Raw genomic sequence first — 23,229 nt, 5'->3', positions numbered from 1 at the left:
TGATTTCATTGTACGCATTGTCTGAGTTAAGTTAAGTCAGTTGTCCGGAAGTCGGACCTACCTCTCTTATCTCTCGCACATTAATCACACGTCTTCTCGGCCTGAGCCGCTCTCTCAAATAGGTGGCTACTTGTCAACATGTCAGCAGCTCAAAGATATAAACGATCACTTCTCGAGTATGATGAACGACATCCCCGTATATGAATGAATGAATCGACAGATAACAACAATGTAACGGTTCTATTAACTCCTGCGCAACCGGGGCATAGAAACGACACAATCAATCCTATTGATAATAAACGTTGAATTAATGCACACAACATTGTACCATTTTTATGCCAATTTCGTTAACCGCTATACATATATAATACTGTAGCATTAATTTGTTAAACGTCTGACAGAAAGAAAGAATAAAAGATCGTTTTGCTACTCATTTCCAGAGGAATATATATCGACCGATAAAAAATAAAATATTACGTAAACTGTAAAAGTATAATAAAATCAAATACAAACTTTCTGCTATAAATTCACATTTGCATTATTGAATTGAAAAAAATTCTAAGACCGTAAGTGTTCAAGAGAATTTTTGAATAATATACTTATTCGAGAGAGAAAATGGCATTCCATCGCGATTTTGAATAATATAACTTTATTAGGAGGTCAGGCGTGTCGGCGGAGCTCTGAAAATGTTCATGCAGGCATTTCAAATGGTCTCAATTATGCTAGACACGTTTCAGTCTTTAGGAGGAGTCCTTACCCGGCGGTGTGACAGTAGTTTCTCTCGTCGCGCATGAATAGAGAACGACCGTGAAAGCGCCATTGAAATTACAGGAAGGTAACTTCCAACTCAAATAGTTAAAGGCTTTAACGAGTTACAATTAGCAGGGGGACTGCGCTGTTTGTCCTATAATGGAATTTGCTAATGATAATTCAATATCGCGCTAGCTCCTTTCCGCGTATTAACGGACGAAGAGGTCGTCGCTGAATCCCGGCGCGCTGGCAAGCTTAAAACATTTTGTTCTCGGATTCCCGGAGGAAATAACGTATCTGAGATTAGTTAGAAAAGAAACGTAGATCCGGAGAGGCAAATTTTCACAAGTAATTTTTACCCCTGACAAGCAGAAACAAATTTCTCGTTTTTCCTTCTTTTCTTCCGCCTTTCTTTTACGGCATATATCAATATTATTAATATTCAAGAAAATGTCTCAATAAAAAAAATCGACTAATTGCATTCAGATTTTTACACATTTATATTTTGTCCGAAATGTGGATGTAAGAAAGTTATTGGTTCTATATTTGTAGTTTATATAAAAAAATTTATATAAATTAGGAATATAATTTGTAACAAAAATTTATTGTATCGGTACTGATGTCGAAATGTTTTTGAAGATTATTGTTTGCGCGATAGTGAATAGCAAGTAGAGATGAATATATCCGACTAATTACATGTAGTCTCATTTGGTAGTATGAATCGTATCTTTCTTACTCCTACTTCCACTGTCTCATTACATTTGTGACGACATCCACTCTCTCCCTTAAATATTACTAAGTTTCCCTATTCTCTGTTACTTACATATGCATTATGGCAACACTTTTCTCAATTAAATCTCTTTAAAACATTAAATTTCTCTAAAGAAAATATGTTAATACGTAATTAAATGATTAAAAAAAAATTGTGCACGAAAGTGCTAGAAAAGTTCTTTCAATTATAGAAATAATTAAATTTTACGATGAGGTTAAAAATGATTAAAGGAAGATTTTATAATCGTTGTCAATAGGGTATGTGCAAACTTATATTCATTAAATTATACATCGTTATACCAGAAATAAAGGCGAATCTTCGTTCTACATAATTGTAAAACAAAAGCTTCATATCATCTTTATCAATATTACTCCTAAACCATTCTAAGAAGAAAAAAAATCACCTGTTCAGAAAATACTATAGTGTGATTACCTATCGAGTGTTTCTCCATTTATTACTATAAATTTAGATTTAAAATCACCAACGTGAGAGGCTCGTCAATAAACGCTCGGCTCGTTCGATCTCTTTGGAAATCAGGGGAGGACTTCGTTCCGTTATCTCATCCCCGCAATGCCTAAGGCTACGTCGTATACAAGCTCTTCATTACGACCGTACCGCTTGGGAGCGTATAGAACGCTAGAAATTTCCAAAGGAGGAGCCATAGATACGAAATAGAACGGAATATCCTTCCCGATTATCCAATTTTGTTTTTAACTATAATATTATAATTTAATTGAGAGACGATCTGTTAAAAATAATAAAACATTAAAAATTATATTAATTAAATTATTGAAAGAATAATTACATTAATATTTTAAGTATTTAAGTACGAAAACTACGTGAAAGTAGAAAACAGATTTAAGCAATTCTATTAAGAAAAATCAAAATGATATATAACATATGTGTATATGTATGATCCGCTTATTTTTTAAACAAAGTCATAAAGTAATATCACGGCCACAAAATAATAGCAAAATACATTTCATCCTTGTACTAAATATCTCTCTCAATATACGGATGACAGCGTGTAAACGCGTAATATCGCCGAAGTGGGTAATACGTTTCCGGGTGACCCCATAGATTTTCAGCGTCCACGGTCGTAGGGAACACGGTAAACGTAGAGAACATATTAAGACGCGTTGGTCGACGTGGTAGAACGAGGACAAGGATCTTCGGTGGCTTGGCGCTCAAAGCTCTCTCCTGGTTACAGGAGGCGGGTAGGTGGAACCGAACGGCTCTGCTGGGCCAGACCTACGGATCCGCCTGCCCCGGCCGTGTACCTCCGCAAGGCAAGGTAGTCGAGGAAGTTGAAGGTGGGCGTTAGGCGTTAAGATGATATATGTTATTCGCTTAATTAAGCGCTTGTCCGCGCAGAACGTCCGAGCTTACACACAGGAAGAGCAAACTTGCGCCCGAGCGACGCGAGGAGGTGGGAACGAGTTGTGGAAGCGTGCACGGTAGCTCGTAAGGATCGAACAGAAGGAACACGGAGTAGAACAGGGTACTCACTCTTTTTTTGCATCGTACCGCAACACATTAGCGGAACACGGCGGGCCTTCCTTCACGAGTAGTAACACGATGTTCTGGAAATATCGATCTCAGCTGTACCAAAGCTAACGCTACGATAACGAGAAAAATTTCGAGATTTTTTTGGATTTTTATACATCTGCTTTTTTGCGGTATATTTTACTTATTACGATATATTAATCGTTGATCACGTGGGATTTTGTTTTCTGCGGAATTATATTTTCTGATCAAACTAATATTTAAGATATTATTGTATCTTTCGTTGTTCTCTTAATGAGCAGTAAAATAGTTTCAAAATTTCACTGCACTTATCGCATCGTTATAAAAGCTGTCAGTAAATTTCTGTTCATATCTTCGAAATTCTCTCGATCACTGAACTAAACTTCGGTATATCCAATTGAACGAAACATTCGGCATATCCAATTTCTTAATAGCATTCGATCGACGGTTATGCGTGAGTACAGCAGGATGCAAGCGCATCGAGTGAATACACAATGTAGATTGCAACGGTTCTTGAGGGAGGCCTTTAAATAAGATTTCGGTACATTATGACATAGTCAGTTGGTAAAGGGGAATGCAAAATGAGGACGAGTATTATGGTACACGTTGTTCTCTCATATAAGAAGATAGTGGAGAGACGTAAGTTCATGAGATTACCGCGCAGTAATATTCTTCTATGAGACGGCCGAAGAGAACGGAAGATAAGATGAGCGTACAGTATATTCCTTGTTTAATTAAACACGTAATCAAAATGGCCGTAAGAATAAAATTTGTACTAGAACTGTATTATATATTGTAATACGATATTTCACATACTTAATAATTTTTAACGGATTGATATCTGAATATCAAATAGCAAATAATAAAATATTATTGACATGTAATTATCATAATTATTGTGAAAATTTTAATTGTAAAATTATATATGAGAATTTAAACAAAACTAAGAGAAAAAATCCATCTAGAATTATTTATGTATATCTACATATGAATTCTATTTAGAACTCACAATTAGAAGATATATTTTTCTCTACAAATAAACTCTATTTAAACCAACCAAATCTGTTTTCGATAGTAATTTAAACTTTTTATCTTTTATATAAAGTAAAAAATTTAAGAAAAGTCATGAAGATACTTTATTGCATTTGTAGTGCAGACGGGACATATTTCATAATTATTTTTGCGAGACGCAAGATTAGACGACTCGTGGTTTCCTGTTTTCTTATAAAATCAGTTTAAATGTTTACGATTATTAATTATTAGCTATCCGGTAATGCAGTGCGAGGTGTGTTTTAAGCTGCAATGCGGAATGAAGGAGAATTGAAAATGAGTATAGAGCTTTTGAAAACCAGAAAGGCAGTTGTATAAATGAGAAGTGAATAAATTGACCGACATAAGCTAAATTACTCGACTTTGTACGGATCTATTAACGTCAGCTGAATGTGCTTCTAATGCGGTTACGGAGTTCTTTGTACACCGTTTAGCGGACGACCCGATTATAAAACGAACGCGAACATACTTTTTCAACGGGAACTCTTTCTATGTAAAGTGATATTTTGTGTACGTTAAAGGGGAATTGTAAAATTAAAAATAAGTTAATATTCATAAGTTCTTCTAGAGATTAATAATAATCTAATATTATATTGTTTCAAATTATAAAAATATCTTGATATTAATTTTAATTTATCTACATTTAAATATTAATAAGTATTTTGATTTTTTATATTACATATTTTACATTTATTAATTTATTTATTATGTAATATTAAAAAAATTTAAATTAATTATAAGATTAATGCAAAAAAATATGTATATAGAAAAAAATATATATATAGAAGAAATGTATGTATATAAAAATATATGACAATCTCATAAGATTTTTTAGGACTTTCTGATGCGGTTTGAATAATATGCATATTAATTATAATCATTAGAAAATACAAAAGTAGCATTACAAATTGCTAATACAATAATATGAGCAAAGTAAAATGCTTATTTGAGAGTTATAAAGATTACATAGTTTGGAATTAAAGACCACGTGATTGCTGCGACGCTACATCTTGTAAAGTATACCAAACTAAGTTGTACATATAATCTCTAGCAAGTAAAGACAAATAATTAATTTAATAAAGTGCTTATGTCGATAGAATTAGAACGCCTTAAATTCTCGTAACCTCCTTTCTATCAGCCAATCTGAGTTTTGGACACTTGTATGGTTAATGAAGCACTTTAAATCCGATGTTTTTGGGAAGAAGTGTCTTTGAGAAAGATTTAGGTTATTAGGAAGTTATTAGGAAAGATTTAGAGCCCGTGCAATTTTAGAAAAATTACACGCAATCACGGAATGAAAGCGATTTCTCAGGAACGTTTAACATGTTGTAAAATAATTTCTAATAATATATCATGTTGCTAACATTATATACATGTATAATTATTAATTATTTCAAATTTCTTTCAAAATTAAAACATAAAAATAATTTATATAATGGCTATATCTATTATTATAACATGATGTATAATAGATGATATTAAAAAAATTATTATATAGTTATTATAATTTATATAGTTATTATAACTCCATATACATAATTATTACATCCGTGTTTAGTATATCTTAAAAGATGAATGTTTGACGAAGATACTGTAAAAAGAATGATGTAGAAGGAACGATAAGTTACTGAAGTAGTTGGTTTCGTAAAACGAAGTAACGAAGTTTGCGTTGAAGTCAGGTTGAAGTCAGGTTCAATGACCATCGAATTTGATAGCCTTTTTCTGCAACGGGAGTTAAAGACGAAAGTCTTCTGGGCAGATCGATATATACGTGCGGCTCAATTAAGAGCTTACGTAACTAATAGCGATCGCGTACCTACTGGATAGATCTTTTTTCTTTCTCCACTAAACTCGCGTAAACCGATTTCGTCCAACATATCCGTTCGAGGTAAGACGGAGTAAATGAGAAAATGCAGCAGAGATAGCAAAGTAATCTTCGCCGCCCGCGATGAGAAAATAGCGTGCCTTAATGGTTGTCTCTTTTGGGACAACAGTATTATGGTGCCATGTTTTGATGATATCGAAAAAAGCGTGGCTATTGCGAAACCTTATTTCTCGGATACACAAAGCTAAATTGATTTTAAATGTTGTGAGTTAATCTTGTTGAAATAATAAAGAGAAATGATAAACTATATCGTTACAAATATTTAGTTAAGAAAGATGGAAAGAAACATCAAAATACAGTTTAAGAAAATATCCTTTGGACTTTACTTCTCTAAGAAGAATCGTTAGTAATTTTCCTTAAAATGATATGAACGATTTAAATAAAAAGTTGACAATAAATACCAAGATTAAAACTAAATTAACAAATCAAGAAGAGAAAGAGGAATGATATTCTAGAAGATATTTAATCTTTATCATGCTTTTATCGATAGCTCGTTCGATGTCAGAGTTTCGGTCGGGGGATATGTCGCGATTTATGTCGCTCCCTTAATTAAGCCCTCGTCTGTCCTTAATGTGGGAGATTAAAGCTGCAGCAAACTTCAGCGGTGTTGCACAGGACTTTCCCGTCTAGCACGAAAACTTGAATCCATTGCAGACTATTCTCGGTTACACACGCTCGTTTGCTTGGCCAAACACTTCGGTACCTTCGTCTATTAAGGCAGGGAACACGGACGGACGTGCGACGAGACGACAATGTGAAATGAGATCGAGCTCCGTTAAGGACGTCAGCTTATGCACAACGTGAGACGGAATGTCGCGTTGTAAGGCGAGTTAATGAAGAAATACGCGTGTTTCGTGGTGGAGGCTCTCATTACAGATTGCATTCGGATTATCTGTCAAACATTATTATCGAACTGCGGAATTCCCGCGCGGGAGAGCTGTTGGAATCGCGTGTACAAGCTTTAGAAATCCGAATAGGCATAACGACGCGTTGCGGAGACGTCTTGTGGCGCAAGCTATTCGCGAGATAAATTGACACGCTACTCCTCCGTGTGTATCTATTATACTTGTATCCCTCTCTCTTTGAGCAAAATAGATACATAAAGTTGCGTCATTTCGAAGAAATTTTAAAGGAAATGCGTCATGCTATAAAATGTTGTCTGAAAGAATAAGTAACAAAGAGACATTCACAAATCTTATCAAGCTTTTCTTGTTACAACTTTGTAATTTAAGTTAAATTAATCTGAAATTTATTATCAGGTTGCAGGACATCACATGACCAGAGTTTCCTTCTTATACTTATACACGGAAAGAACGATTTTGATGAAAGATCTAAAAATTTTAATTTTAGACTAAAAACAGATCTGAAAATAACTTTTTATTGAGTCATCGAAATAATTTGTTGGAATGTTAAAACTGATAAGCACTGCTATAAAACGTTTTAATATTCTAGCAATTATTTTGACTTTCGTACAAAATTATTTTCAAATCTGGATTCAGCAAAATTGTTCTTTGCGTGTGGGATCCCGAAAATCGCGTGTTAAACTTTATTTCTGCCAAAATACTTCCTTTACACGAATGCGAAAGGTAGTACTACAGTAATAATTGCAGGACATATGTGTGCTTCGTAGTCTATGAAAGGCGAATTTGTGTCAATAGTGTCGCTGATTGCCTCTTTGACGAGAGCCATACTGAAGTTCAGTAGACATTGCGATGTATGCAAGTTGTCCGATTAATTAAACGCTCATTAAGACTCGTGAGGAAACTTTGTGCAATCTAGGCACAGAGAGTCGTTTATAAGCGGGAGAATCTCCAAGCATTTTAGTCGAACTGGACGTGCACACATTCGCGCCGCGATCGTTTACTTTCGAAAGTGCTCTGACAGTTATTTGCGTGAGCGGATATCTCTCGAATCTCCACGTTTATCGCCAGCAATAAATCAATATCTATGTACGTCTATATGAATATAGGTATACATATAGACGATCTGAAGTGACTTGAAAAATTAAAGAGACGTAAAGCAATATCGTGCTGTATCTTTTTCATAATTTATGAAGATTAGTTTTTGCGAGATTGTCTATATGCTACGTAAAATTTCAAGTATCAATGAAATTATTTGACAAATTTTTATAAAAAGAAGATTAACATTTCTTTTATGATAATATTTTTTTTCTATTTTGTTCTATTTTTCGTATTAATTGATAATGAATTATGTGTAATATTGCGTGTCTGTAACACTTTGTGTTCATAATATTATATGTTAAGCTTACGTTTAAATACATATAAACTTTGTTATATAATACTATAATTATAATTGAAATGTAACACATAATTATTGAAAGGCATTCTAATGCCAATGCAGGTATGTGTGCTTATATTTATATCCTCAACCAAAGTATTTAAATTATTATGATAATTATAATTTAAATTATAATTCAATTGGAAATATAAATTAATTAATTAATACTCAAGTATATCCCTAAATGCATAATAAAAAATATGTAATCTCTACTCCTATTTTTAATTTTTCCTAATTAACATATACTATTTTATAAAATAAATTTTATAAAATAGTGTGTGTTCATTTTTTATACTTATTATGCACTCTTCACGAACACATCTAAAAAATATGTATAAACATTTTTCTCTTTTTTCCTATTAAAGCAAATCCATATAATTAATACAGTTATATATACATTTAAAACTTTTACAGAATGTACAGTAATAATCTTTTTTGTTTAATGAACTGTTATTTTATATTCATTAATACATGCGCTTCTTACAAAGGAATACGCCTTATCGTTCCAGTTACATTTGGAGATGACTGTGGAAGTGTTTTTTAGCATAGAGTTCAGGTGCAACGACGCATTCGCAATTTCGCGTACAGCAATAACGGTTCGGAAGATTGTAGTGTTTGCATTATCGTCGGGGGAACATTTCAATAGTGCACCATTTGCTATGCACTGTACTTGACTATGCGCTTCCAGAAATTAAAACCCTCCTCGGAGCGACAAATTTCGAGGACGGGAGTACATATTGCGTATATTATGTTGCATTCTGAATCATCTCGGAAAATTTTAAGATTGCTTTCAAAAGTAGAACAGAATTATTGAATTTGTTGGAAAAAAATGTGTATCTCACGACCGATAAGTTTAGCTCGCTCAATCATTTCAGATTTTTCGCATAAATGATGATACGCACAGAAATAAAGAGACATGTAAAAAATGTGAAAGATGTAATGAAAAAAAAAAACAATTTGAATCATTTATATTGTTATAAATACTTATTAGCTTAAAGGTTATATTAGCTTTAAAGGTTTCTTCCTTTCAAACATTACGATGGAAGTATAATAATAACAAAAGCATTCTAAGGAACAATAATAATCTCTCTGCTGATTAATCAATAAGAAACAATGCTCGCATTTAATGCACGGTAACTAATCAGCCAAGTGCAAACATCGACCACGCTAAGCCAATCACGCTAATTCAATGCATCAAATTAGATCAACCCCAACATCGTACTGTAGGACGACCAATCGTGCCGCATCGGATTACGAAGAAAATATAGCCGCATATAGGGCACCAATATCAATTGCATCTTGGAATCGCGAGGCGTTCGCAAATTGGATGGGACGGGAAGAGCATGGGGAGAGAGAGATTGTTCCAATGTGTCCTTTGAAATCCGCGGTCGGTTAAGCCATCGGTGAATGGAAGTTAATCATAGGACCACGGCGCGCATTCGTTTTCTCCCGGAAATGCGCACCGAGGCGCAACACGCCGGCGGATTACATCGGACAGAGGAGCGACAGAGAAAGAGAGGGACAAAGAGAAGGAAAGAGAGAGAGAGAGAGTCATCCCTACGACATGCGGACGACCCTTAAAAAAGGTGATGCGGATTTATTCTGATGGAAGGGAGAGCTGGACGTATAGCGAGGAGCGGAGAGGAGAGTCGACGAGAGAGCCTCGCCCGAGCGGCTTTTGTAAATGATGAGTGTGTTGTCGCTCGTGGCGGAAAGCTACGAGGTACTCGAGTACGGAAGGGTTGGCACACGCAGAGCTTAGCCGGAAAAAAGATTCGTCCGCGTTGAAACCCCTTCTCTTAATCCTCGCAAATTTAGTCGGGAGATTCCGGCGCGTACGAGCGTGACGCCGTTTCGCGCAGGCTATGCCGGATACACGCGGCTGCATCGAATGAAATTTTGTTAGCCATACAGTATACTGAATATACGATTTATATCAAGAGTATTATTTATAGAAAATATATAGACCGGCACATTTCTGCTCAATGAACATTTTGTTATAGAAATTTTGATTAAAGCTTCTACATAATAAAAATAAAATACAATTTATGTGTTCGTAGACGTAAACAGAAAACAAATTTTAATACATTACCCATTATTTGTAGGAGAAAAAAATGGTTTCATGGAATAAGAAGGGTAATAATATTTTTTTGAGTTAATAAAAGAAACATGGAAATAAATTAAGAAATAAAATGTTACATGAACAAATATGACAGGTTTGATTGATTCTGACAATTTTAAATAATATTAGTCTCAAATTATTGACATAGTAGAAAATAAATGTGATAAAAATCAAGTAATGTGAATTTTATCAAAAGACAATCAATTTACTAAATTTCTGCTCTAAGCGCTTTCTCATTTAATAATATTAATATAATGGCATGCAACGCCTGCTTTACGAGGGATGATAAAATATGCTTCCCGACTCCAGAAAGTGAAAACGAGCTGCGCGGAATTTCAGTTATCTTGTTTCCCACCTTCCTGCTCGGAATTTGGCGTAATTCGTAATTTCGATAGGATGTTTTTCATATGCGGCCCTTTTAACTTTATTATGATGCAATATGCAAAACATTATTGCCGAAATAATCTCGGTTTGCAATAAATAATTTTTTTAGAATAAATAAAAAAGCTATAATATAGTACGGAGAAATGAAAATTTAATTTTAAACTATATAAAAAGATCTACAAAAACGACAAGTTACATTAATTATTTAGTATAAAAAAAGTAATTTTGTTGTTGAAAGTAAGAAAATATAAGAAAATAACTTGCTATCGATGTAATTTATGACATTTGAAAAATTCGACGGTCAACAACAATTCGCTTTGCGAATGCAACTTGAAAAAATTAGCGCGTATAACGACGATTTATTTTGCAAGCTACGCTAAATAATTTGTAAAGTGTAATGCAAATTTTGCGTGCAATTTTGTAAAAGTGCAAATCTACCGTATACAACGGTTTGAAGGCAATTGCGAAGTTATTGTCCCGCCGACGATCGTTTGATTAAAATAAATAACTACTGCTTCCCGTCAAAAGGAAATATTTATCAGATATGCTGCGAAATTGGCCGCGCCACGTGAATACCCATAGCACGCTATAACATCATAAAGTATTCAGCAGCGACTCGTACGATTTTCGCATTTGGCCAGTCGCTTCGTTCGCTATCAATTTGTAATCAAAGCGTTACTATTAAAAGATCGTCGGGCAAAATACGTAGCAAAAATACAAAAAACGAGCGCGCCCCTCGGCACCCTTTCGGCATATATATCCAACAAACAGCTGCTCCCATTTTTTTCGAGATTTTTCAAACGTGGCAATAAAATATGTGTGACACGTGACACGAAACTCGATGCCAAACGTGCCGCCGCTTCGGCCACCCTGGCCGAAAGATTTATGAAACGCGAAGAGAGAGAAATAGTAAGACTATCCTCTTTCGCGCTCGGCTTTTCCGGGCTCGATGTCAAAACACGTAAAAGACACGCTTCCTGCCGGCTCGAATTTGCCACGATCTGCGTCGGTGTTTTACCGGTTTCTCTTTTTTTTTTAATTATGAGAGCATTCCACGAAAAACGGAAGCCACCGACGAGCCTGAGACGACGATGCTAATAATCGCTCTACAAATTAATTCGAATTATTTTGATGGACAATTTCCTCGGTTGAATAACTGTCCTTTCGAGCATCAGTTAGTCAAGACGAGGCGGAGACCATCGAGTAATTGCAGCGTGCCATTAGACTTGACAGACAGGCACTGTAACACTTGGTTTCTATCGTTTAAACGATCGTGTAAACCGTGTAATTTGGGACGTCGTTCGGCACACCGCCGAAATATCTCGCTGAGATTCTTAGGATTGATATATGTGTGGGCGAATCCCGGTACCCTTTCATTTCGTGCCCGCGGGATTCGAGATTTAAGAAATAACGCCAAGGAAGAATTAAAGAGGTTTGCCTTTTAAACGGCGCAATCATGTCATTACGGAAAATACTATCTTTTGACGATATAATGATATATATAGCCGCGATGACTCAAACAACGTAGCACAGACTATTTCGTGTGGGTAGATACGATAAGTTGAAACTTGGTCAGGAATTGTTATTTTAGCGAGCACAATAACTTTCTCTGACAATGAGTTAGCAAATATACATTTAACACTTTTAGAATAATATGCATAATGTATTAAAAACTCCTCTCTTTATAGTATTTAAAATTTCAAACATGTTTGGATAAATTTTGAAAAACATGTTTTTACTGCAAAAATCTTCCCTCTATTCTTTGTTTTATTTATCGTAAAATATTAAATATTTTAATTACGTGAATGATCTTTATTAGTAAAAATTACCAATATTAATAAATGATAAAATTGTTCGTTAAAATAGTTCTCTGTAAATAAAAAGATAACAAGAATAGTGTAAAAATACAAAGCAGAATATCGAATCTGAAGTCTTGTGAAATTTATCTGGCAGGAGAATATTTGAACGTAAAAATAAAGTAAAGAGAATATATCTCTAGAATATAAAATTTAATTGAAATGCCAATTTTATGGGTCAATAACATAATTGATACCTTTTATTTCTTTATTTTCGAATCTGTCTGTCGTACAACTTCAGTAATTTTCATGTCACTTCAATACGCTAAATTTCCCAATACTTAATTCGCCCGTAAAATCACGGCACAATGACCCTACAAAACTTTCTTCGACCGGAATGACATTTGGGCTTCAGTGAAAACGGGAAGGCATCTATCTTTTTCTCGAATCTTTGTAGGTCCATGAGCGTGCTGAGACTCGTAAACGGAGCCACAAAAGAGCAAACTGTTCGGTTGCTGCTACGATGATCTTAAGTATCCCCGAAAAGTGTCCCCGAATCGTTTCGAAATAGGACCTCCGCGATGTGGGATTGCCCGCGCGCTGCAGGTATACATACGCTAAGAACGTCATTTGAACCGTGCCATTGTCAATTTCGTGCCGACAATAGCGACAGCTGAAGGATCAAGCCAAACATTGAGACATATCCCTTGTTGCTCCTGTCACCGTCGTCCCTCCCCATTTCTTCCTTCCCATCCCCCCGCGTGGCTTGGACACTATTATAAAAATATTGGAAGCTCGTCACACGCACAGAATGCATCCCCTGCGAGTATTGTCGCAAACAGAGTCGCGCAACGGGGAAGTTTCTGCGCGATTCCTACGAAGGCTGGACCGGGGGTATGTGAAATCGGATTCACGTGGTCAGACCCTCCTCATAAGAACCGCTTCCTCGTATAATTTAGGTGCTAGGGCTTCCTGAAAAAATATTTGGAACACCTGCACCGTTACATCATCCCCATGCCTGATCCATCGCTCGGCAGCTGATCTCATGATCATGATAAACACAACAGGGCATACGATATGTTTGTGTTGAAAAGTGTGAATGATATTATCCTGACGAGGGAGACACCGAGTAATTTTATATTTATAGAAACTAATTGATGTATCTGCTGTACATAGTAATATTCCTATTTTTTTCTTTTAATTACAAACACTTATTTTAGGAAGTTTTTCTTTTTTTTTTCTTTTTTATGTTAATAATTTTTGTTGGAGATTAAATTGAATGCAATTCATTTCTAATAAATTATGTAAAACAATTTATATATATACACATAAGTTATAATACAGTTTGATTCATTTTCAATTATCCCACGTACTTTTTACTCGAAATAATTAAGTAGAAATAATTATATGCATGAATTATGTTAAACATAAAATTTCAATATTATAAAAGATGTCATATACAAAGATGTGCAAACAAGCTTGCTTATTTATTCTCTACATAGAATAAAAGGAAGATGTCTATGTGATTAATTAAAAAAGGGGCGAAGAAGTAATTAATTAAATCCAGGTTTGCGTTGCTGCCGGCAATATAGCTAGCATGGCATCTCATCACGTAATAGACAAACGCGACGTTTCATTTTTTTTTTCAAAGAACTCTCGTTGCGCAAACGAGAACACCACGAGAAGAAGTTCATTATAGCAGAGTCCTCATAATCGATGAAGATTGAGTAATGTGATTTCGCCGCCGTCATACGATTGCTCTCGATTTGAATTCAAACAACGTTTTGTCGCGAATAAAAAGAGAGATGGATATGAAATAATGTGTGCACTGCCATGGGTAAGAGAGAACTCGTGTAATTTCGAATTACATGGCGCTCACGTATTTTAGAAAATATTTGCTACATCAGCAGTTGTGTGCGATCCCCCGCGGCAGAGAGAACCCACACAGTGAATTATGTCCGCGTGTCCGCATAAAGCGTCATTAGACGGAATACTTCACGGACGTGCATTCGCGACTAACCGACATAAATTTGAACATGTACGTGTCTCGCTTTTCCGGCATTGGGGAGCTCCCGCTATTTGAACGACGTTACTAGAATATCGACGATTATGTTTCGCGTCGGCGATACATCTTTCTTGCATTAGGTACTCAATAAAGACGTTTCCGCTGTTTCTAACTGCGATTTGCGAAAGAAACAAGACTGCAGACACTCAAGTCAAAATCTATCATTTTCACAATAAAGCAAAAACAACTGAAATAAAAACGCTATTTTCAATTTCAAAATTAAATAGAATATAATAATATATCAAATAATAATCATAAAATAATTATATAATATGTTAAAACAAATAAAAACTAATAAATTCATCATTTATTATAAAAATAGTGTATGTGCATGCATCGTAGAAAGGAAAATTTTTCAAAAAAATATTGATATAAAAGAGAAATTTTTAGATTCATTAAATTGCTTGTTTCACAAAAATTATTACAAATGGAACATAATGATTTTGCATTTTCAAATTTAGTGTATATTTTTCTGATTGCAAAATAATAAATTTTTCTGGCTCTAATTCATTCAAGACATTTATTTATTTTGTATTTCAATAAGTGTTCTTTCTTATAAATATAAGTTGTTCACTAAGTAAAGTCATATTATAGGAATGTCATATCGATTCCAACTTTAATGTCTTTACACGGCAAAACAGAGGAAAAAATTTACAAGAGGTAAGCGGGCTTCACCGCGAGAAATTTCATATAACTTTGTGCCGACGGATATTCACGTTGCCTGAAAAATGTTTGGCACACCTGCGGCGTTACGTGATTCCCCGTGGCGACGCAACTCCGATTTCACGAGCACGGGGAGGCCGTGAGCGAATGTAACGCGTGAACGCGGAGTAGTCTCTCTTACGGAACACTTGCGTGGACAAAATCGTCATTAGCGCGACCGACAGCGATTCATTCCCGCGACAGAGTCTCATAAAGTCGATGAGGAATTGGCGGTATCCCCTCGCGATGAGGTCGTTGAGCGCGGTGACGTGGCGGATTCTTTCCCCCCTTTAATGTGACTTTAAATTCCGTTAAATTTATCAACACTACATTGCCAACGATCTCTCAGAACGTAAGTAAGTTGTTAGAATCTCGTAAGAATCTAAAGAACCGCGATAAGATCTTCAGAAATATTTTACAAACGTTAGCAATTGAAAGAATTAATTAACACGGGGTTGAGTAATAACGTGCAATTGTCACGGTAAAATTTATAATGAGCTCTTTCTTGGCTGATATATTTTTTGTAGTCTAAATGTCTTAATTAATATCGCCAATATCGCTTCCAACATATGTTTGCTGTACATTTACATATATATCTCTCTATCTCTGCATGGCGCATTTTAAAATTAAAAAATTAAAAAAAAATTAAATCAGAGTACGTCCGTTGCAAAATTAAGTAATGTTAATATAATATACCGGAAAATTATATAATCAGAGCGTGCAGAACACATAATTCAACACGATATTAATAGTTAAAGATTAATTTAAACTTTATCTACATTTTTGTCGAGAGAGTTTATACGAGAATGTGAAAAAATTGTACTGCAATAAAATTATCCGACGCACTGCTATAATTAGAATTAAAATATTAATTCAACAAGGATTTTTGCAAAGTCACGCATATCGCTCAGCACGCTCTTTCAACGGACTCGTTAACGATAAATATCATATAGGGGGCATTTCACGCGCGGATAACAATCGTGGCGATTATAGTTTCATTATTTATGTTTTCTAGATAGAGCGCAAACGGAAGGATGCCGTATCGACGCTACGTGACGGTGAATGCTACATTTTTAACTGATCACGCGACCATCCTCCGTATCCTTCCGTTGTATACGCGACGGAAACTTGGACGAGCGTGTGAATAAAATGTAGGTCGGGTAAATAATTAAAAACACCGTCGGGGGGAGTCGCGTTCATGCTTCTTGTAAATTTAGCGTGCAAGTCAATGTTGTTACTTTCACGTATCGAACGCGAATACGTGATTATTCGCAGATTTGCGAGTTAGGACACTCCAGTCTGGTATTATTTCACTCCGAAATTAGAAAATATTAAGTAAATAAATATCATAAATTAAATTTATTATTAAATTCCTTTCAGACATTTAATAGAAATAAATATTATTTCTCAAAAAAAGCTTTTTGTTTTGATTATTACTTAAATAATTTGAATAAATAATCCAAAAAAGGTACATATGATAATAAGCATATAAATAATACTGCAAATATAATAGTAGGCAGTATATAAAAAATGAATTACCTTATAGTTGTTCCATCGTTGCTTGATGTCTCCCCAGGCCTCCTCTCAGATTTCTCGTTACATTCACACTCATTCGCGAAAACACGGCATTACAATTACGATCGCACTACGATACCTTACACGGCACTCCCGATATAAATCGTATGTAACTATTCACTATTAATAAAGCCACGCTTTCTTTATTTCGTTCGGATTATTCAGTCCGGTGATTCCGATATCTTCACACTCAATCCATAAATACTGGAGTAATCATGGAATTTAATCTGTAAAGAAAGATAAACGTAAGATAAATTCGTATCCAAGCGTTAATAAAGCTATTATCATTCTAAATATTGCAACAAAATATTCATTTACAATTATTTTATGTCTGTTTAAATTTTTATCTTAAACGAACAAAACCCAAGCATTTGTATCTTCGATACAAAAGTATCTTCGATAAAAGGCCTCGATATGTTTAGATGAATCATGCGAAAGTTATGAAATTGATTGCGCAGATTGTTAACTGCTAAAGAAATGATTATACTTGGTACAATCGCTTTTGGAAAGATAATATGCGATGATACATGAAACAGCTCATGTTACTGCTCGAGTCATGTTGTGCAAATGATAGAACGGTTCACCTTGTCTACACGATAGTACGATGACCTTGTGTATACGCTTTACGTCGCAAATAATGAACGCCAAGTACCTTGTGCTAACAAATTCATCACCACTACGTATTTAATATAAAATCAATACGTGCCGAATATCTGAATTATTAATAAAGGATTTTCTTTAATTAGTCGATACAACGATTTATACATTCCAAATTACTCTCAATTAAATATAATAAATTAATTATGATCAAATAAGTAAAAAATTTAAAGAGTGCTCGTTAAATCAATCTATCGCATTAAATTATATAATTTATAATGTATTACAAGAAAAATTTACATATAACTTAGATTCCTTGTCGTTTCAATTGTTACTTTACAAGTAAATCACGTAATAAACTATCTTGATAAATAATTGTCTTAATTTATTATACAAAGTGCGTGCAGAGTTAATTACGCGAACTGGCAATTGTACAGTGTAATGATTATGGGGAATGATTCGGAGTTTCCTTAGCATATGTCGTGATTTCGAAGACATTAATAACATCATGTATATAAAGTGGCTCGCACCATTACCTCTTACTCGAGTCTTGTCGCATGAATGACAACGCGGCAATCGTGTGTACACAATAGGCCGCGACATACGCTGTATGATGCGGTACATAAAAACCATTGTTGAGGCACGAAATATTTAACATACGAGTATTATAAAACAAACGTCGAATGTTCTCTGTGTTTCTCGCATTCTTAATTAATTTACATAAATTATTATCACAGTTAAGTTTGAAGTTTATTTGAAAAATGAAATATCATTTTGATGGAAAAGGTACTTGCGTAAATTAATTTAAATTATTACTATCATTTTATCCTAAACTTTTATGCTTCTAGAAAAAAATAATTCTGTTTAAATTAAGAAAATTAAATTAAATCGCAGAAAAAATTGCAGCAACGCTTTTGTTTTTCACTCTTTTTGCAACGTCGAAATTTGTAAAAAGATAATAAATGATAACAAATTACAGTTTCTATTTTTTGTTTTCACAAAGATAAATTTTATTTTACAAATTAAAAATTAATTTTAATCGAATAATTTAAAGAAAATATTAAATAACTTGCAAACAATAATTGGAATTTATTATTAGCAATTAGCTGATTAAATGTTAACTATAATCAATTTCGATCGTTTACAATTCGAAAATATGTTATTAAAATATTGCACGGTGATTATGAAAGCCTGCATAGCAATACATTAATAATTATTAATCTAAATTTCTGGTAAGCTTATTAATAAATAAAGCCCGAACATAATGAACCAGCTGGAGCTGATGTAGCGAAGCTTCGACTCCGAGCTTAAGTCTGAATTCGCCATTGTGGCGCATTTCAATCCGTATTTTCGACGAAACTGGGCGATAAACCGAACTGCAATTTCATGCATACGTCATCAGGAATGGTAGGAATCGTCGACTGTGAGCGTCACGTGCGACGTATGTCGATCGTCGCCGAAATACACGGAAATTCTCCCGTTGCACCTAGACGCCTACGAATGGCTCGTGAATTCCAACAGAGAAGCTGACGCCGGCATTTGCGAATTATACATCGATCGTGATCGATCGACAATACCAATAAAGACGATCGCGCCAAATAGCTTGTTCTAAGATTCTAAGGTATCAATCCAACGAAATTTAGCATTCCGATGTACAACTGTAGCATAGACAAGAATATTTGATAGAGTAGGAATTTCATGCCATGATGTAATGTCGTGATTTTTGTTTAAATACACAAATTAATACATATGTTTTATTAGAATTCGTATATAAATCCATAAAATAAAATATTTAATTTGGCTTAAAGAATCAACTATTATTTTATGTTCTTAGTCTTGTCCCTTGATATTTAATTAATTTGATTTTCATAATAATTTTTAATATAAATTTATATTTCTAAATTATTAAATAAAAAATAAAATTAGTTCGTCAATTTCGATTGCTTTAACCATGAAATTAGCGGTTTCCGTTTGCCATTGTAAATTAATCAGTGTAACATGCCCACGATGTCAAAAGTTTTGCGTTAAACACGAGGTTGCACGCTTCATTGTCCACGTGCTTTCTCAGATGACGATCGCACCTGATCGAGCGTATCAATTTTACAGCGGAGTCATGATTCTGCTGAAGAACTCTGCGGGTCGGACTTGATTGTGCCGCGAGAATCGATCGCATGAAAAGACGAGGGGAAAATGAAAAATGATGGTTCCGAATTTTGTCTTCTACGGATTTTCAGCTTTAAAAGCCGTTAAACATCGGGAGGGGAAAAAGGAAGTCGCATCAATGATTCAATATTGACGCACAATGCGGATGAAATTGGTTTTAAGGGCCCCACCCGTCAATAGATCCGTTGTAGAAAGGCCCCGAACATTTCCCTCACGCATATTTCTCGTGCCGACGCCCTCGCATGTGAAAATCATTTGGAACTGCGTCACGGTGCACATCGAAGGACGAGTCTCTTGTAACACCATTGCAATTTCACGCTTTCTATTTCTCGTAACTAATAGGCAACAGACGAATTTTCGTGACAATGTGACGCAATGTTTATCAATGATTATCGATAAATCTCTTGCAAGAAGACAAAACCTGCAAGGATTCTTCATGGGTGTTCTGATTTATTTCCGATTATATACGTAAGAGAAGATAAATTAAACGCTAATGACTATAATGTGCGTAATTTATATTTACTCAATATAAGATTACATATTCGCTTATACGAATAAATATTGCCATTAGTACGATTTAATAATAATAAAGTTAAAATCCGTAATTTAATAAACTTTAATTAATTTTAATTATTAAATAATTTCATTTATATATTTAATTATATGTTAATTAATTTGAGTTAATTATAAGTTCTAGATTTCACAATTATTCACTATTCTCTTCAGAAATACATTTTAGCGCATTTTTATCATATATATTCATATCATAGGTACTAATTACGATAAAATACTTCTTGATATCGTGCATTGGGACAGAGAAAGAGACAGAGAAAGAGACAGAGAAAGAGAAAGAAAGAGAAAAGAAAGAGAAAAGAAAGAGAGAGAGAGAGAGAGAGAAAGAGAGAAAGCGCACACGTTAAATTGCCAACATTTTAATAATACTTAATGGTGACACATAAATAATTTATTTATTTAAATCGTGCAATGCGTCATAACGTCAGCATGCCTTTTTGCATATCGGGACATTCCGCATGCCAACGTGAAATATTATAAATGCGCATTGCAGACGGTACTCTTAGCATTTAGATTTTATCGACGGCTTACGAGTGCCTCGTTCGGTCGGACAAACTCATAAAGCAACATTCGGCAGCGACGTTGTCCATCATACGTTCTTCAAGGATATATCCGCATCGTAAACCGAAATACGACCGACGTGACCTCCGCGAAAGATACGCGACGTAATTCTTGTCGCATACATGCACGCACGCACGCACGCACGCATGTACTTATACGTCGCGGTTATCACGCTCTGCTGCATGTCTCACCTATTCTCGCTTTTTCCTCCATTATTTTTTTTCCTTTCTTCTTCGAGGTGCAAATGGATTTTATGTCGCGGGTTCGTTGAACCGTCGCCGTCGGACGCGATATACTTGATCGTTAAAATAGAAAATACCCGGCGACCATGCAACGTAATGAAGACCACGCGTTATATGCTCTCTTTCTGTCTCTCTTTTTGCTCTGTTAGAGTATTACGTGACACGTGGCGAACGTCCGCGATATTCACACGCGAGATACGAAATGCAGAGACTCGCGAAATGGACTAGATCGAAGATACGCGGATAATCGCACCTCGAAACGGAACTATTTTCACGGACTGTCCGGTTGCACCAACGACTTTGATTGATTCTTGCATTTATTGCAACGCAGAACCGTTGTATTTATTCATTGCATTGATATTATACATATAAATTTGGATTAATATATTTAATGCTGTTTCTTTAATGAAATTATTGATAAAATGTAAGGCAGCAAAAAATGTTTTTATTCAAGTAATACATTTTTGTGAAATTTGTATTTAAAAACTTTTTTGTATTTTATGTGTCTCTTAAATTTATGTTTTATTACATAAATTAAGGTTTTAAATTAAGTTTTCTCTTAGATATTTTAATTAATTTTACTTATTATATTTCTTGCCTTGTGACTTGTGCATTCTTATTTTTATTTAAAATAATACATTAATGCATTAATTTTAATTAAAATAATACATTAAAATAATATAATTATCTACCATTACTTTAAAGCAACTATTTTTATTATTATTTTAATTATTTTATTATTAGATTTACAGTTAAATTAATGCAACTAGTTCTTAATTATTTCAATTAGTTTCATTATTTAAAAAATAACTTTTCATTCTATTATTTATCATCAAAATAATGTTTCCCTTATTTTCCCACATACGAGATTACGGTACAAATAAAAGCTTTCTCTTATCAATATCATGATATAATAATAAACAATAAATATTACCATCCAGATATTATTTTTTCAATTTTCTATTATTTAAAAGAAACCTATTACTTTCGGTTACAAAATTTTTAAAGAATTTATAAATTTTTAATGCGGAAGGAAAAAAATATGTGTAACAGTACGTTTTAAAAAACGTTGAAATCGTATTAGCCATAGGGAATTAACGCCACGCTTTTTCATAATTTTTAATTTATTAAATTTTTGTTAACCGGATTTACTCACCGGCCGTATTACCACTGGCTGTTGACAAATTGACACACTCCCGCCGATTGGTCCTGAAACAATGTATCCAATATTATTTCTGTCCCTTTGTGCCGCGTAACGAGATCGCACGCGTAAAAAAAAAAAAAAAAAAAAAAACAGATATACTCACCAGTCGCTGTAACGTCGCTATTAACCTTTTTTGCCAGTCGACGGATTCACCGTCGCCAAATTTCGTTTCTTTTCCGATTCGACCTCGATTCGGCCGGCACTCGATGCCTCGCTCGCCGATATACGAACCGATTAAAAAATTACGACTAATTACGCGCACCGATAACGCGGCGTTGTCCATTTGCGAGAGCGAAACTTTTTCCCGCGAGCGAGCTCGATTTTACCGTAACGTTTTCAGCGTGATGCGAATAATACGGGACGCGTGACGAGATTATTGCGCGACCGCGCTGATCGCGCGCGCGCGTCCCGTAAGCGACGTTTAATTATACGAATGTGTGCGTTTGTTAATGAGCATGCCCGATGCTTTTCGATTCTTTCGCCGGCGATATTTTTTCAGCGTGCTTTCGGACGAGTGAAAGACGATTGGATTTTGATCGTTGCGAGGCGTTTTTCGACCGACTCTCGTGCGAGTTAAAATTTCGAGGGTAACTTCGTACCGACGCGCAACCGCCCGCGTGAACGAACGCACCGGTTTTCCATTGCGCGGCGCCTTGCTCGTAATCGTCGCGCCGAGTGCGACGTCTCAATTAGCGCCCAAGCCCGCAGCAAACGCATTCGTCGTCCCCCGATGATTGTACGCACACGAAAGTCGCGCTTTCGACAGCGGAAAACGCGACTTACACGACCCGCGGATGCTTCCCAAACGCGTGATGTACGTACATACGTCACGATCAAGGTGCGCACCGTGCGCGATTCGGAAGCGACTGCCGACGACTGCCGAATCGTCTCGAAGTAGCCCGACGTGATACGCATGGCGCGACAAACCGTGATTCCAATGTCGCGGAAGAAATAATCGTTAAT

At 35.0% G+C, this 23,229-nt stretch overlaps 1 long non-coding RNA gene across 1 annotated transcript; it reads right to left on the bottom strand.

The window, feature by feature from the left end:
• Window positions 1-1,977: 1,977 nt before the first annotated feature.
• Window positions 1,978-23,131, bottom strand: LOC105452159. Its single transcript, XR_974689.1, has 5 exons — window positions 22,370-23,131; window positions 22,219-22,271; window positions 16,891-17,153; window positions 3,032-3,105; window positions 1,978-2,236 (listed from the first exon to the last, which is right to left on the bottom strand). It is a non-coding gene; the product is annotated as an uncharacterized LOC105452159 (long non-coding RNA).
• Window positions 23,132-23,229: the final 98 nt, after the last annotated feature.

This window comes from Wasmannia auropunctata, unplaced genomic scaffold (genome assembly GCF_000956235.1).
Source record: "Wasmannia auropunctata unplaced genomic scaffold, wasmannia.A_1.0 LD336037.1, whole genome shotgun sequence".
Classification (NCBI taxonomy): Eukaryota; Metazoa; Arthropoda; class Insecta; order Hymenoptera; family Formicidae; genus Wasmannia; species Wasmannia auropunctata.
Note: the sequence above shows the minus strand (reverse complement) of the source record. Positions and strands in the feature narration are given on the sequence as shown.